This window comes from Geotrypetes seraphini, chromosome 1, assembly GCF_902459505.1.
Source record: "Geotrypetes seraphini chromosome 1, aGeoSer1.1, whole genome shotgun sequence".
Lineage (NCBI taxonomy): Eukaryota > Metazoa > Chordata > Amphibia > Gymnophiona > Dermophiidae > Geotrypetes > Geotrypetes seraphini.
Genome location: NC_047084.1, coordinates 284,024,687 through 284,040,306, shown reverse-complemented (window position 1 = coordinate 284,040,306; position 15,620 = coordinate 284,024,687). Strand labels below are relative to the sequence as shown.

The 15,620-nt window shown below is 39.8% G+C and overlaps 1 protein-coding gene across 5 annotated transcripts in view; it reads left to right on the top strand.

The window, feature by feature from the left end:
* The window catches only part of LZTS3 (leucine zipper tumor suppressor family member 3), a 303,348-nt gene that overhangs the window by 251,308 nt on the left and 36,420 nt on the right, over positions 1-15,620 (top strand). The gene's annotated exons all lie outside the window — the stretch shown is intronic.

The window sequence follows — 15,620 nt, the reverse complement described above, 5'->3', positions numbered from 1 at the left end:
ATTGCTGTTACGGTATCTTGTCCTGACCTGAGGAAAGCAGTTTTAGTCTCCAAAGGTTAGTAAAAAATGTATTAAAATTAGTCCAATAAAAAGATTACCTTATTTCTAATGCAGTTACAATAATACTTTATTCTAAAGAAACAAAAAAACCCAATATTTTTTCAACCTTTTGTCATTTCTGCTTTAATCATCTTCTGGTTATTCTCTTCATTCCATCCAGTGTCTGTCCTCTCTTTCCCTTCCGTGCAGCATCTTCTCTTTCTTGCTCTCTCTTTCTTTCTCTCGCTCTCTTTCTCTCTCTCTCTTTTTCATCCACTGTCTGCCATCTCCTCTTTCCAAATGGCATCATACCTCTTTCTATACCCCTTCCATAAACTGTCTATCCTGTGCCTCTTATGTCCTTTTATATATGATTCATTTCAGCTTCACCCCCTCTTCATTTTTCTCTTCCAACTTTTCCTCCCATGCTCTGGCATCCAGTGGCAGGTCCACCCCAGGTGTGGTCTTCCTAAGGGCATGGCACCCCTGCTACTCTCTGCCCCTCTCCCTGGTGCGCCCCTTGCCTTCCCCATACCATTTTTACTTCCCCGGTACAAGGTTGCTGCCCACGTCAGATTGACACTTTGATGCCACTTCTGGTACCTGCACTTAGGAAGTGTCATAAAAGGGTGATCCGACACCGATATGGGCATGCTGCTCATGCCAGAGAGGTAAAAAGGTACAGGGAAAGGGCAGGAGGGTGCTGCTCACCCTTACTATGCCTCTGCTGGCATCTCTCTCTCTCTCCTTCCCTTCTCTTCCCCATGCCCTGACATCTCTCTCCTCTCCTTCCCTTCCATTTATCCTCCCTGTCCCCCTCCATGCTCTGACATGTCCTCTCCTTCCTTTCCCCCGGTGGCATCTCTGTCTCCTTCCTTTCCTTCCCCCCATGCCCTGGCATCTCCTTTCCTTCATTTCCCTCCATACCTCCCTTTCCCATTGTCTGGCATCTACCTCTCCTCTCCCTTCTCTGGTCTTCTTTCTCCCTCCCTCTCTCTCCCTTTCCCCCCATCTTGCTGGTGTTAGGCCATCCTCTTTACTGGTCCTGCCTACTTCCTGCTTTCATGAAGGCAGGACTGTTAGAAAGGAAAGCCCAACACTTGCAGAGCATCAAATTGTTAAACACTGCTACTGTTGGCCTTGGGAGCACCCCCTTATTGGTTGCATCTGGGGTGGTCCATCATCTGTCCCCTCCCCCCTTTTGTACGATACTAAGAATGTGTCAAAATATTTTTCAAACCTGGTTATGCAACCTACCTTAACCATATCCTTTAAGAATTCCACAGCATAATTTTGAGTGAAAAAACATTTCTCTGATTTGTTTTAAATCTGCTACTTATTAATTTCATGAAGTGTCACTTCATCTTAGTAGTATATGAAAGGGTAGGGGAGGAGTCTAACTAAGATGGTGACCTATAGGTTCTAGGCTGAACGCTGAATGCTATCGAGCCTTTTACTACTTAACATTTTCATGGTGAAGCGTAAATCTAAGACCTGGGCTTATCCTTTAGAGTCCGGGACACAGCAATTGCCTGGGCCGATGGACGAGTTCGTCCAACGCGGGCCCCAAGGAGATTCGGATGGAAAGTCCTCGGCGCGAGGTGGGGGCATATTGGAGAGCCCGGACACCTCATTCGAGGCGACTAGTCTTTCGCCGGAAGAGCGTAACATGCCAGCACAGCCACTCCCCCAATCAGTATTGCAGCTCACAGGGAGTGAGAGGAGCTATGCAGCTCCCTCCGAGAGCTGCGAAGAAGAGGAGGATGAAGATCTGGTGGTCCAGAGGGTTTCTGCTGCCTCTCTACCACAGCTGCCACTGTGTGGAGTCCTGGAGCTGGTCAGGGAACAGCAAGAGTTACCATTGTCGAGTATACAAGCAGGTACTGTGAAATGTAAGGATTTAAAATTTAATCATTCACTAGCTTCCCTTTAAAAGCCTTCTGTGGTTCACTTGAATTCCATTTGGGATGCAATTTCATCTTTACAAATTTCCCTGGGAACTCAAATACAAACTTTATCTACACATTGTGCTGGGATAATATCTGAGACTATAACTTTACAACAAAAAGTAGGCAAATTGGAGAAAAATTCAGTGGAGCAAGAAAAAAACTGGAAATTCTAGGAGCACAAAATCAGCTCGTTATTAAAGATAATGGGAGTATTAACTTTAAAATGGAAGTGGTGGAAAACTTATCATGGAGACAAAATTTGAGATTGATCAATTTTCCTACACCAATTACTACTTCAACATTGGATAAGTTTAAGAAATATCTCTCAGAGGTTCTGAAAGTCCCACAAAACTCTTTTCCTCCTATCTCAAAATTTTACTATATTTCCTTGAGAAAGAAGAAAACTCCGGAGGATCACCAGGAATCAGCAATAGATGTGTTAGATTTGATGAATATATTAGAGCAGTCAGAATCAGAGCAGTTACCCTTTGCTACACTTTTTGTTCAATTAGCCTTAGATTCAGATAGAGAGTGGCTTTTAAAGTTGGTTTTCAAATATAAAGATGTTCTTTTTCTGAATCAAAATATAAGAATGTATCCAGATGTGTCCAGGGTAACACAGAAAAAGAGGAAACAATTTTTACTTTTGAGACCTCAGGTTTTAAAAATGGGTGCTACCTTTGTATTAAGATTCCCATGTAAGTGTTTGGTGAATTTCAAGGGAGCTAGATATATTTTTTATTATTCCATACAGTTATCGAGACTTATTTTGGAAAAGGAGGTGACTACTGCCCCCTAGCAATAGCCAGGAATAATACTCGTAGTTAATAACTTGGGTCTACTTCAGGTTGCCTGATTGTTTTACTCCATCCATTTTTTAAAGGAAAAAATCTTCGCTTTTATTGTCACTCCTCCCCCCAATGATTGCGGACTAATTAATGTTTGTTTTTTCCTTGTTATATTATTCCTTATATGTAACTGGATATATGTTGGGAACTGTTTAATTTCATTATGATTGTTATCATAAAAAAATGAAATTCAATAAAGAAAAAAAAAAGGGTAAACCACCATTTCCTATTTACCTTTTTCACTTAGGGCTCCTTTTACTAACGGCCTCTTTAACAAAGCCGCGCTAGCGGATGCACGGCGCTAACAGCCCCGAAGCCCATAGAGATTTAAATGGCTTCGGGGCTGTTACCGCGTGGCTTTGTAAAAGAGGCTGTAAGGTACACTAGCATTTTTAGCATGCAATAAAGATTAGCGCGCGCTAATCCCGCGCTACATGAAAAATACTAACGCAAGCTCTATGGAAGTGTTAAAGCATAGCGTGTGCAGCAATATAGCATGCATTAAAACCGCTAGCGCACCTTAGTCAAAGGAGCCATTAGGTCAGGGGTAGGCAATTCCGGTCCTCGAGAGCCGGAGCCAGGTCAGGTTTTCAGGATATCCACAATAAATATGCATGAGATAGATCTGCATCTCAAGGAGGAAGTGCATGCAAATCCATCTCATTCATATTCATTGTGGATATCCTGAAAACCTGACCTGGCTTCAGCTCTCGAGGACCGGAATTGCCTACCCCTGCCTTAGGTCATGATTTTATAGACCTTTATAGATCTGCTCTTCACTTTCTCTCCAAGCTGAAGGGCTCTAACCGTTCTGAGCTCCCTGGGGAGAACAGTATAGAAAACTGAACAAACAAACAGTTCGTGGGTTCTAGTGTGCTATCTGCACTTGGTTTCCACTTACGCCCACACTACTTGGTACTGTAGCCTCGATTTTCATTAACAAAATTTGGCACTCTTCCAGATCCATGGGTCAGTCAGCTGTATTCTAGTAATCATTCTGTAGGTCTAGTCATTCAATAACCTTGTGCTGGGGATTTCGTTTTTGGTTAACATCCTGTTCCATTAGGCACGCTGATCTTCAGATATTCCCAGGCTGCACTCCTAATAATGATTAATGAATACACCAGTTTTGGAATTGAACCTGAAAATCCGGAACTTATGTGTATCAAGATCAAAAGAATTTTTTAAAAAAAATTTTTTTTTGAAGAAAACTGCAAAATGTACACTTCCCCCTCCCCATTTGCAGTTCCTGCACTCGCGGTTTCATATAATCGTGATTTTTTTCTGGGGAGGGGGAAAATTAAAAAAACAGTCTTAATGTAAAAAAAATCCATCTTTTTTTCCTCCCTGCCGCCTTCCCGGCCTCACCTGGTGGTCTAGAGGGCTTTCGGGGCAGGAGCGATCTTCCTACGCTCCTGCCCCGTGCAGATCGCCATGAGGAAATGGCTGCTGGGAGTTCCCGTAGTCTCTCGAGACTATGTCGGGAACTCCCTACAGCAGGTAAACTGGGTAGATCCCTCCTCTCCAAAATCACGGGCCTCTGGAACGATCTCACTGTCCCGTTGCGGAACCTGGGCTCCCTCCAACTATTCCGAAAACAACTGAAAACCTGGCTTTTCTCTAGCATATAACATCTCTTCTCCTGATTACATCCCCTCTTTTTATGCTTTATAAACTCTTTCTCTTCTCTCTTCCTATATTTTTTAAACTTTGTAAACCGTGTCGAGCTCCACTTCTGTGGAGAAGATGTGGTATATAAACCTAAGGCTTAGTTTAGTTTAGTTTAGCTAGAAAAGACTGATGCTGCAAGCTAAATAAAGAGAAAGTAGTTTGTAACTTGCTATATAAAACCGGGTGAAAAAACTAAGGGCTCCTTTTACTAAAGTGTGCTAACATTTTTAGCGCACGCACAAAATTACCGCACGGTACGCTTCTAGAATAATGCCAGCTCAATGCTGGCGTTAAGGTCTAGCGCACGCAGCAATTTAGCGTGCGATATTCCACGTGTTAAGGCCCTAACGCATCTTAGTAAAAGGAGCCCTAAGACTTGGTACCTTTTCACAGGCCGTATTATGATGAAATTGTTGGTGTTAAGCAAGTGAGCCAAAAAGCGTGGGAGCACACTGCTCAAATTTGTATCTGACAAGCTAAAAATGTTTTAAAGTTGTAAATAGAACCCAACGGACATTGTTGCCTCGATTCTCAAGTAAGCGTGCACTAAGACTCGGTACCTTTTCTTAGATTACGACACATATGTTACTCTTTGCTCTCTTACATCTGCTTGATCCATAATAACTTTCTTCAGTTGCCCTGATTTATCATCATCAAAGAATGATGCATGAGTATTTCTTAATATCCTCTACAATAAAGGTCAAAGCAAAATATTAATTTAGTATTACTGCTAATGTATTGCCTTCCCTGAATACTAATTTTATCTTAACCAACTCTCTCAGAGGGTTAAGATACCATGTTTCCCCGAAAATAAGACAGTGTCTTATATTAATTTTAGGCCCAAAAAAGGCACTAGGTCTTATTTTCGGGGTTTGCACATGATCATCTCTCCCTTCCTCTCCTTCACCCCAATTCTTCCTCTTTCCTTTCTCTCTTCCACATGTGCAGCATCTTTCCTCCCCTCCCTCATGCAGCAGGACCCTTGCCCAGCTTCTATCCTACACTCCCTCCCATCCCTCGTGCAGCAGGACCCTTGCCCAGCTTCTATCTTACCCTTCCTCCCATCCCTCATGCAGCAGGACCCTTGCCCACCTTCTATCCTACCCTCCCATCCCTTGTGCAGCAGAATCCTTGTGCAAGCACAGCCCCCCCCAGCACCCGCCCCACCACACAGCAGAATTCCTATCCTTCCCACCCTCCCATTTGAACCCTGCCGCTAGCCCTACTTACCTCTCTGAACAGTGTCGGGCCAGCAGCACTCTAAACAGGCTGCTTCGGCCTTGTCTGCTCATGAATTCACTCTGCCACATTACTGATGTCCACCCTCTGTTAGGTGTTTTCCTCTTTCAGGTCTCTTCCTTCCTGCTCCTTCCACTTTTGGTCCTTTTACTGGTCCTCCTCTCTTGTCTGCCCTCCCTCCCCTCAAGGCCCCTTCCTGACAGCTGACTCTCATGGCCCCTTCCTAGATGCATTCTCTCCTGTTCTTCTCTTAATTATGTTGTCTTCCTGACTGCAATCTCTGTTGTGTTTCTTCTTATATGATCCCTTCCTCAGTGCTGATATCCTTTCTCCCCTGCTTCCCCTACTCATGCCCCCTTTCTAAGTACCTTCCCTCCTGTCCTCCCGTCACCATATTTGAGTGCTTGCCCTCTCCCTCCTACAGCCCTCTTTTCCACCTTCCTTCTCACATCCCCATCCCGATTGCTCTCCTTCCCATTCTCCACCACAGCCTTCTTACTTTCTAGCTCCATGGCTCTTTTCCCCTCTTCCAAATACTTGCTTGCCTGCCTTTCTTCTGAGTGCTACCTCCCATAGTCCCTCTGACCCTACCTCTCCCAACCACGCCCATACCTTTCACTTGGTGCAGCTATTCTTTACTGTTGAACCAGTAAGGCGGGCAAAGAATATGCAGCAGTGCCCAAAGATGTTCGTCAGAGTTATCAATCTATTTTCTTCTTCCTAGAGTGCAGGGCCACTCCCGACAGGGGCACTCCTGTTTCACCTAACCAGGCTACATCAGGGGAAAAAACTCTTCTCAATATCGGCACACTGTTCATCTGGTGACTTCAAAATGGCCTGATAGGGAGTAGAGTTTCTTTTCCCCTGATGTAGCCTAGTTAGGTGAAATAGGAGTGCCCCTTCTCGGGAGTTGCATTTGAAAACTTCAGCCTTCCTGCTGTCTAAAGTGATTAAGCTAAGTAATTTTGTTCGACAATAGCGATTTACAATCAAGATGGGTCGACAATAGCGATTTATAATCAAGATGGGTCTTTGAGGGCTTGCATGGACACACTATGAATAGTTAATCTAAATGATATAAAAGTTTAGTTCAAGTATATTAATGTGGATATTAAGTGAACTAAGGAAAAAAAATAGAAAATTGAATGTGAGTTATTGTACATGTTATGTGGATTTTTTTCAGACCTATGATATGGGCTGTATATAATTCATTGTAATTGAAGTCTGTTTTTCTCCACTGTATGTATTTGTTCACTGTTTCATTGTTCTGAGTGATTGTATGTCCAATAAGACCTTAACGCGGTTTGTTTATCAAGTTTATTATTAACTACTGTTTCAAAATGTCTGCATCCACATAGAATTTAGCAAAAAGAAAATATCAGCAAGTTAGAGAGGATACCTATAGCCTTGAGATGGTGGAAGACAGAAAAGAACAATATGTCGGGGATAAGAGAGAGAATTTCAACATCCTAGAGATAGAACACAGAAGCACACAATAGTTGAGGAGGCTTGGAACATTCTTTTTCCAATGTGCTTCCTGTTTAGAAAGGAAGTGCATGGTGGAAGGAGAAAAAAGAACCATAAGGTCAGCAGCACAGACTCTTTGCATCCTTTTATTCTTGAAATTTGCAGGAATGAAGTCCTCATTCCAAACCTTGCCACATCTGACCTCAAAAGCAGCTGTGCCTCACAGTCTGGGAACTATTTCTGTAGGCACTGCAGTCAGGGCAAGATTAAACTAAACTAAAACGTAACCTTATATACCGGGTCTTCACCCAAAGGAAGCTCGACGTGGTTAACAATAATTTAAAAAAATAAAATAAAATAAACTGAAATATAAAAGTTAGTTTTTAAAATGTTTCGCAAATAAAAAAGTTTTTAGAAGTTTACGGAAGACTTGGAAGGAACTGGGACACCTCAAAATTAGGGGAAGCTCATTCCATAGTTGGGGAAATTTCAACACCAGAGAGCTGCTAAAATTCTTAACTCCTTGAATTCCTTTCCTAGAAGGAAGAGAAAGTTTAAATCGATGAATTTCTCTCGCATATGAAAATCTATAAACATTCCATAGCAGAGGAACAAGAGGAGCAAAGATACTATGTAAAATCTTAAAAATTTTAATTCTTTGAGGGCCACTAGGCACTCAAGGCCCCGCCCACCCCCTGCCCCACCCCACCCCCATTTATCTGTTTTCTTCTTTACTTCTTTATTTCTACTTGTATTTCTTTCTTTTTTTAAATTCAAAACAAAGATTAGCCTTCTTCTCTGTTGGGTCCTGCCTTCATGGAAACAGGAAGTAGGCAGGACCCGGTAGAGTGGAAGGCCCGAAGCCAGCAACAGCAGCAAATTGTAAACCCTGTTGCTACTCAAAGAAGTTAATGACGCCTTGGAGCACCCGGGGCTGGCCGCTTCTGCCTCGCCCGGTAGCCAAAATGTTCCTTTTCAGAGGGGCCCTGACTATGGAAGCGTGGCGCGTGGCTAGCGTGCTGTTTATGGTACGATGCAATGGAGGTCAGAAGCATGATAGTGCAGTATTTTTGTAGTTTTTCGTATGATTCTGGGTAATTCTAGTTAGACAAACATCTGTGTTAGTTAAGGACCACGCCCAAATAGAAGCGTACGAAAAATAGGTGAATAAAACATTTAAATATAATGTAGCTAAGGCCAGAAGAAAGAAAAACACACTAAAGATTAATATAAGGAAAAGAATGGTGTTTTCTTGTGTATTTTGCTGTTGAGCTAAATCATAGTGGAAATCATGACTACATGAGACATGGAGTCCAGTTTAGGTTCTTTACTATGACTGTCCTGTCTTAGGCCAGCATCTTGTGCCAGTGAATAGTTTCTGTTCTTTGTTCAGCTTCCTGCCTTTAGCCTCGTGGTTCTAATTGAAAACAGATGTGCTTAGACCAGTTAGAAAAAGCATATTAGATTCCATATTCCAAACTGAGATATAAAATGTATGAAGTATGAATGGCCAAGATATGAATGAAATTATGAATGTTTGGGGCCCATGAATGTGATATGTGGTGACATGAATGTAAAATATGATTGTGGATATATAAATGGTTTTATAAGCATAAACACGCTTCAGGAAGAGGAGAGGGGGATTTAACCCCCCCTTTTTCCTCCTGAGTAAGATTTCTGTGTAAGGCTGTGCAATTTGAATCTGTCAGCTTAGGAGTTTTTTTTTCCTTTAAGGCTCAGAACTTGTCAGCATGGAAGGACTGAGAATTTACCATGTTAATAATTGTGAATTCTTTTGAATGTTAATGTTAATTCAGAAATCATCTGAAACTTTGTATAACTTTTAAACATGGAGGAATGTTTCTTTGTCTAAACTTTAAGACCACCCATAGAAATGTTATTGGTCGTCAAACTTGATGATGTCACTAAACCAAAAGTTATATAATAGACTGTAATGAGATAGAAAGACGAGACCATTGTGAGAAGGCCAGTCTTTGGCCACGATGATGATCTCCCATGAGCGCAACGTAAGCAATTATGCTATTCTTTTGATCTAATAATGGAAAAATAGAACCAATAATTCAATAAATCCTGGTTATAATTTTAAAACCTTGCGCTGGTGTCATTTTGCATGTAGAATTATTTTCAAACCTGAAGCTTTCACAAATGGCGTCAATGCCCCATGCTCAATTGGTGCCGAAACCCGGGAACTAACTAATTTGACGCATTGAAAAAGCTTATAGGTTATTCATAGAAGCTCTATGACCTTTAGAGATTTCGCATGGTTGTGTAACAAAAGGTAGTCACAGGTTGACTGGCTGCGCAGGAATATGGCGGAAATTAGAGATAAAACGGGACCGGAAAACTGGAAAATTGTGAGTATTACGCCTGATTAAAGAAAAAAATAATAATAAAAAAAAAAAAATTAAAAATTAAAAATATTAAAAATTATTTAACAGTAAGGAGCATGCATGCTTGTATATATCTGTACATAAGAAATTAAATATTAATGGAAAAAGAAAAAAAAGAAAAAATTAGAAATAAAAGTAACACAGAAAGAATGTTGTGAAAAGAAAGAAAAAACCTTGCAGTGCTGGCATTTTTCCATCTGGCTTTTAAACTGAGCAGTGCCCGTCTGAAAGAAGAAAAAAAGTGCCCAGTAGAGAGCAGGTCTCCTCTGTGAATGTAAGTTTTTGCTTGTTTGAAAATGCGTTATTAAGTTTGAAGAAAAAAAACAAATTTGTTCTTTCCTGCTGTGTGTCTAAGCTTTGTCTCTGAACTAACTTGTTTCTCTCTGTGAAAGTGAAAACTGTCTGTTTTAATCTGACTTTGAAAAGTTTCCCTCTGTCCCGTCTTTTTGTTTGAAAAAAACGGGCTGAGGGCACCCCCCCCTCTTTCTTTGTCTCTCTCTCTGCATTTTCAGTGCCTATCTGAAGTAACTACTTTGAAAAGAAAAAAAAAAGAAATTGTGTTTCTCAGCTTTGTCTTTCTAAACTCCAGTTCTGTCTCTCTCTGCCCTAACTTTTTCTCTTGTCTCTGGAAAAAGAAAAATAAAGTTAATGGCTTCCCGTTCCCTTCAGTTTCCTTTGTTTGAAAGAGCGGGCTGCAAATGGGGGATTTTCACCCCCACCTTTTTCCTCCCTCGCCTTCCACAGAGCTATCACGTGAGGAAAGAGGGGGAGGGAATAGCAGCAATGGAGTCCTTTGTCTCAGGGCTACAGATTTCCAACAGGTTATCAGAATATTGGAACAGAACTGTAGGATCAGAAGGAATTGGAAAGTGATTTTTAAACAAGAAAGTGAAGTGAAAAGGAAAAGAAAGTTAAATGTCTGGCGATTTCAAAGCCGGGAGATAGTCTGTAGAACGAATGTACAGGAATGTGGAAAGAAAGCTTGTGAAATGTATTAATTAGAAGTTCGATAGGGAAGATGGGAGAAGAGAAAAGAATTCTGCTGGACTTGGGAATGTATTCAACAGTGAAAGGATAATTTTGTGGAAAAAAAAAAGATTTATTCCAAAAAACAGATACCATGCTTAAAAGCAGGCAAGTGTGCATAAGGGAAAAATAAAATCCCTGCCTTTATATTTTTATCTCAGGGTTCAAATTAATTTTGAATATGAATTTTTGTTCCCCTGCATGGTTTATAAAGTATTTTTAAACTTGTGCATTGTCCAAAATGTATGATTAGGGAGTAATTAAATTTAAATACATTTTAAAATTAAATTGGGAAGTTTAAAATAAAAAGATTAACGAAAGTAGAGGTTAAGTACCTATATTTTTTTGAAAATCGAAATAAATGTGAAACAAAGGGCTTGCTAACTTGGTTAACAGAAAAGAACAATTATAATAAACTTTTATGTAAGTGGATGAATTCGGAATTGAAATTTTCTTACTTTTTACAAGTAAGCTCTTCAGGATAGGAACCTAATAAAAAAATATGAAATTGAGAATAATTCCCTGATGTTAGAAAAAAAGAAAGTCTAATTTTACCATGTAGAGAATGTGTCTGCATGTTTAAATTTTCCTGTGGCCAATTTTGGTACTACAGGACCCTGAAAAAAGTCTATTTAATCTGTATGTTTTGTGTTTCAGTTAAGAACCTTCTTTGAATCGTTTCAACAATTTTGCACAGAAGACTCTGCAATACAAGAATTAGTACTGTTTGCAGAGGGGATAAAGTGCTATGTGTTTTTTTCTTTGTTCTTTTGTTAATGAACATGTGCTTTCCTTCCAGGATTTACACTGACCAGCAGTACCACATACCACCACTAGAGCTGTGGAGAACACAGAAAAAAAAATTCCGATGCTGAATTTTCGGCGGGAATTTCAGTATTCCTTTGTCTTCAACTAATGAGCTGTGCTTACCTTTCAGTTGTACCGGGTGTAAAGAAAAAAGCAATTTCATAGTTACAGAAAAGCCAAGCTTGAATTATGAAAACGTTGCAGCATGAACTTTTTAAAGCCATGATTTAAATTTCACTGAAATTAATTTAGAGACTCCGACCTTACAAGTTGCTAAAACTATTTGCAAAAGACATTTCTGGACTCATAAAAAAAATTTTGAACGGAAAAAACAGACTTTATCTTAAACCATGTTACTTTAAATCACTTCATTTGAATTAGGCTTCTGAACTTTAATTATGCTTTTGCATAATTTCATAGACTTATTCTGATATTGTATTAACAACTGTATTTTCTTTATCATTGTCTTCATGCATTGTTCTCAGAAAATATTTTGTGTATCCTGTATTTTAAATTTTATTTCATATGACTGTATTTCTATACACAGTGGCAGCTTCTAAGCTGTAACACAGTGCCACAATATTGTTTAATTGGGTTTAACAGCTGATATCATCAGTCCTTTTAATGATTTTAATTTAAATTTGAGAAATGAGTTCCTGCAACACACACAGAAAAAGAAAACTTATATCTGATGTGCATGCATTATCTGCACATGAGTACATTTCCATATTAAGCATATATTTGGGTTTTCTTAACACTGTGCATTATTTTACACTTTATTGATTTAATTCCAAGATTTTATAACATAACACTTTTGAGCATAGGGACTAATTAAATTAGGTAATACTGAGGTTCTCTTTATCTTAGGGAAATCTAGGGTTCTATTTCTCTTTAACTATACTTTCTCTAAATTTTCTGACTTTTAAACTTTAAAAGTACTGGAGTTTCATGAATACCTCTATGAATAAAACAACAGACGTCTCTGCTCTAGGACTGTACTTGCACCTAGAACAGACACTGCCTAACTACCACTGGAATGGTAAGTTTCCTATATGATATGGTTTAGACAGCAACTTACATAAATGTACACTTAGATGGGTTTTATCTAGAATAGTGGATGGGATTTGCTTGCATTCTCACTAGAGAATTCAAGTAAGCTTTGGGTAAGATCTTCTAGGCACCTGCCGTTGCAGGCCTAGGTAGTACATTTTTCTGGCTTTTGCTATCTAATTGGCATTTAAAAGAATATACTTGCACAGACACACTGATCCATGAGAAGAACCGTACCCAGAGTAAACCCCAGCGCCACAGATAAGACCACGAGCTCAATTCTGAATATTACTTCATAAATTCAGTAATATCCAAGAGGGGATTATGGAAGCGTGGCGCGTGGCTAGCGTGCTGTTTATGGTACGATGCAATGGAGGTCAGAAGCATGATAGTGCAGTATTTTTGTAGTTTTTCGTATGATTCTGGGTAATTCTAGTTAGACAAACATCTGTGTTAGTTAAGGACCACGCCCAAATAGAAGCGTACGAAAAATAGGTGAATAAAACATTTAAATATAATGTAGCTAAGGCCAGAAGAAAGAAAAACACACTAAAGATTAATATAAGGAAAAGAATGGTGTTTTCTTGTGTATTTTGCTGTTGAGCTAAATCATAGTGGAAATCATGACTACATGAGACATGGAGTCCAGTTTAGGTTCTTTACTATGACTGTCCTGTCTTAGGCCAGCATCTTGTGCCAGTGAATAGTTTCTGTTCTTTGTTCAGCTTCCTGCCTTTAGCCTCGTGGTTCTAATTGAAAACAGATGTGCTTAGACCAGTTAGAAAAAGCATATTAGATTCCATATTCCAAACTGAGATATAAAATGTATGAAGTATGAATGGCCAAGATATGAATGAAATTATGAATGTTTGGGGCCCATGAATGTGATATGTGGTGACATGAATGTAAAATATGATTGTGGATATATAAATGGTTTTATAAGCATAAACACGCTTCAGGAAGAGGAGAGGGGGATTTAACCCCCCCTTTTTCCTCCTGAGTAAGATTTCTGTGTAAGGCTGTGCAATTTGAATCTGTCAGCTTAGGAGTTTTTTTTTTCTTTAAGGCTCAGAACTTGTCAGCATGGAAGGACTGAGAATTTACCATGTTAATAATTGTGAATTCTTTTGAATGTTAATGTTAATTCAGAAATCATCTGAAACTTTGTATAACTTTTAAACATGGAGGAATGTTTCTTTGTCTAAACTTTAAGACCACCCATAGAAATGTTATTGGTCGTCAAACTTGATGATGTCACTAAACCAAAAGTTATATAATAGACTGTAATGAGATAGAAAGACGAGACCATTGTGAGAAGGCCAGTCTTTGGCCACGATGATGATCTCCCATGAGCGCAACGTAAGCAATTATGCTATTCTTTTGATCTAATAATGGAAAAATAGAACCAATAATTCAATAAATCCTGGTTATAATTTTAAAACCTTGCGCTGGTGTCATTTTGCATGTAGAATTATTTTCAAACCTGAAGCTTTCACAAATGGCGTCAATGCCCCATGCTCACTGACAACAGCCGTTTACCCTCTGCCACAACTTCCCATTTCCGACAGGGCAAATCGCCGCAGAGGGAAAGTTTTGGGGCAGCCGCCGGCAGTTTGTGAGAACAGCTGCCGTGTTGGGGCCCCTCTGATAAGGAAATTTTAGGTGTTGAATAAAGAAGTTTGGACCGCAGGTCCTCCTGGATCTGTGGGGCCCAGGCAGCTGCCCTGTTTGCTCCACCCTAACACCAGCCCTAGGACCCCTGACAATTTCAGGCTCTAGGCACGTGCCTCCTGGGCCTACCCTTTAATTCGGCCCTGACCTTAGTCCACTGGAATGCTACAAAACTATGGGATTATGTATGCAGGGGATAAATGTAGTAATGCAGGTATCTCTCTAAAATTGCATAGCCTTGTATATGAACACTTGCAGATTGCCCTTAAGAATCTACAGCTGTTTTGCAAATTTCATGCTGTTTGTGATGTTATTACTAATAAGAACTAAGGGGCTTCAGTGTACAAGTGATATGGGTTGTGAAACTCACCAACAGAGCCATTCATGGAATTTAGATGACAGCTAGCATTATAATAATATTTGAACTTGATGTAGGGAAAATGTTCCTAGTGAGCACACAAAGAGGCTTATATACCAACAATTCCCCCCCCCTCCCCATTTTGGACCCTCTGTACCAAGCACACTTTTTCTTGACATAGAATGAGAGAAAAACTCTTTACCATATGAGCCCCTTTAGACAGGGCCCAAAGCCTTAGACGCCTCCCAGTGCTTGGGACATACCTTACTCAGGATGAAATTCATGTTTACTGAAAGGAAAAGAAAGGGGTGCTATGGAGTTATTCTGAAACAGTACTGCTTCTCTTTGTAGAGATCCTATGTTACAACACACATAGTCCATAGGCAAATAACAGGGGAGTTTTGTGGTCTTCACATCAACACACAAAATATTAGTGTCAGTATCAGTGAGTGGGATTGCTTTGAAATGTGAGTCCTGCCATGTTTCAGAAGTCACTAGAAAAATGACAAAAGTCACTGTTTAGATATTTTAATTAAGCATTCTGTTTGAAGAAATACTGAACTCACTTTGTAGCTAATATTTTAAAAAGTCAGTGTGTTTTTTTAGGGGTAGGGAAGAGGCTGAACCATGTTTCTCTACGCTTCTGGGCCAAAAGGAAATACCAACACATTTTGTAAAGGCTTGATGTTGAAGATGTCTCACCACAAATAGCATCCCCACCTCTAATGGGAAATGTGTACTAGAGATGTGCATAGGACAAAAATTTGTTTCATTTTACCTTTTTTCTCCAATTCTCAAAGACTGTTTTTTGTTTGCTTTACACATTTGAAGAGCACTTTTCCAAAATTCATTCAGTCACATTTGTTCATCAAGTCAAGATTCATTTCGTCAGCTTATTCTTGTCCAAACTCATGAACTTAGTGAGTTTTAGCACAGGAATAAGCTACAGTAAATGAATCTTGCCTTGATATACTAAATTAACCACATAGCTTAAAACTGACATAAAAAAATGGATTGAGTGAATTTTGGAAAAGTTCTCTTCAGTACTTGTGTTCATAAAATTATTTCCCCCCCCCCTTTTTTC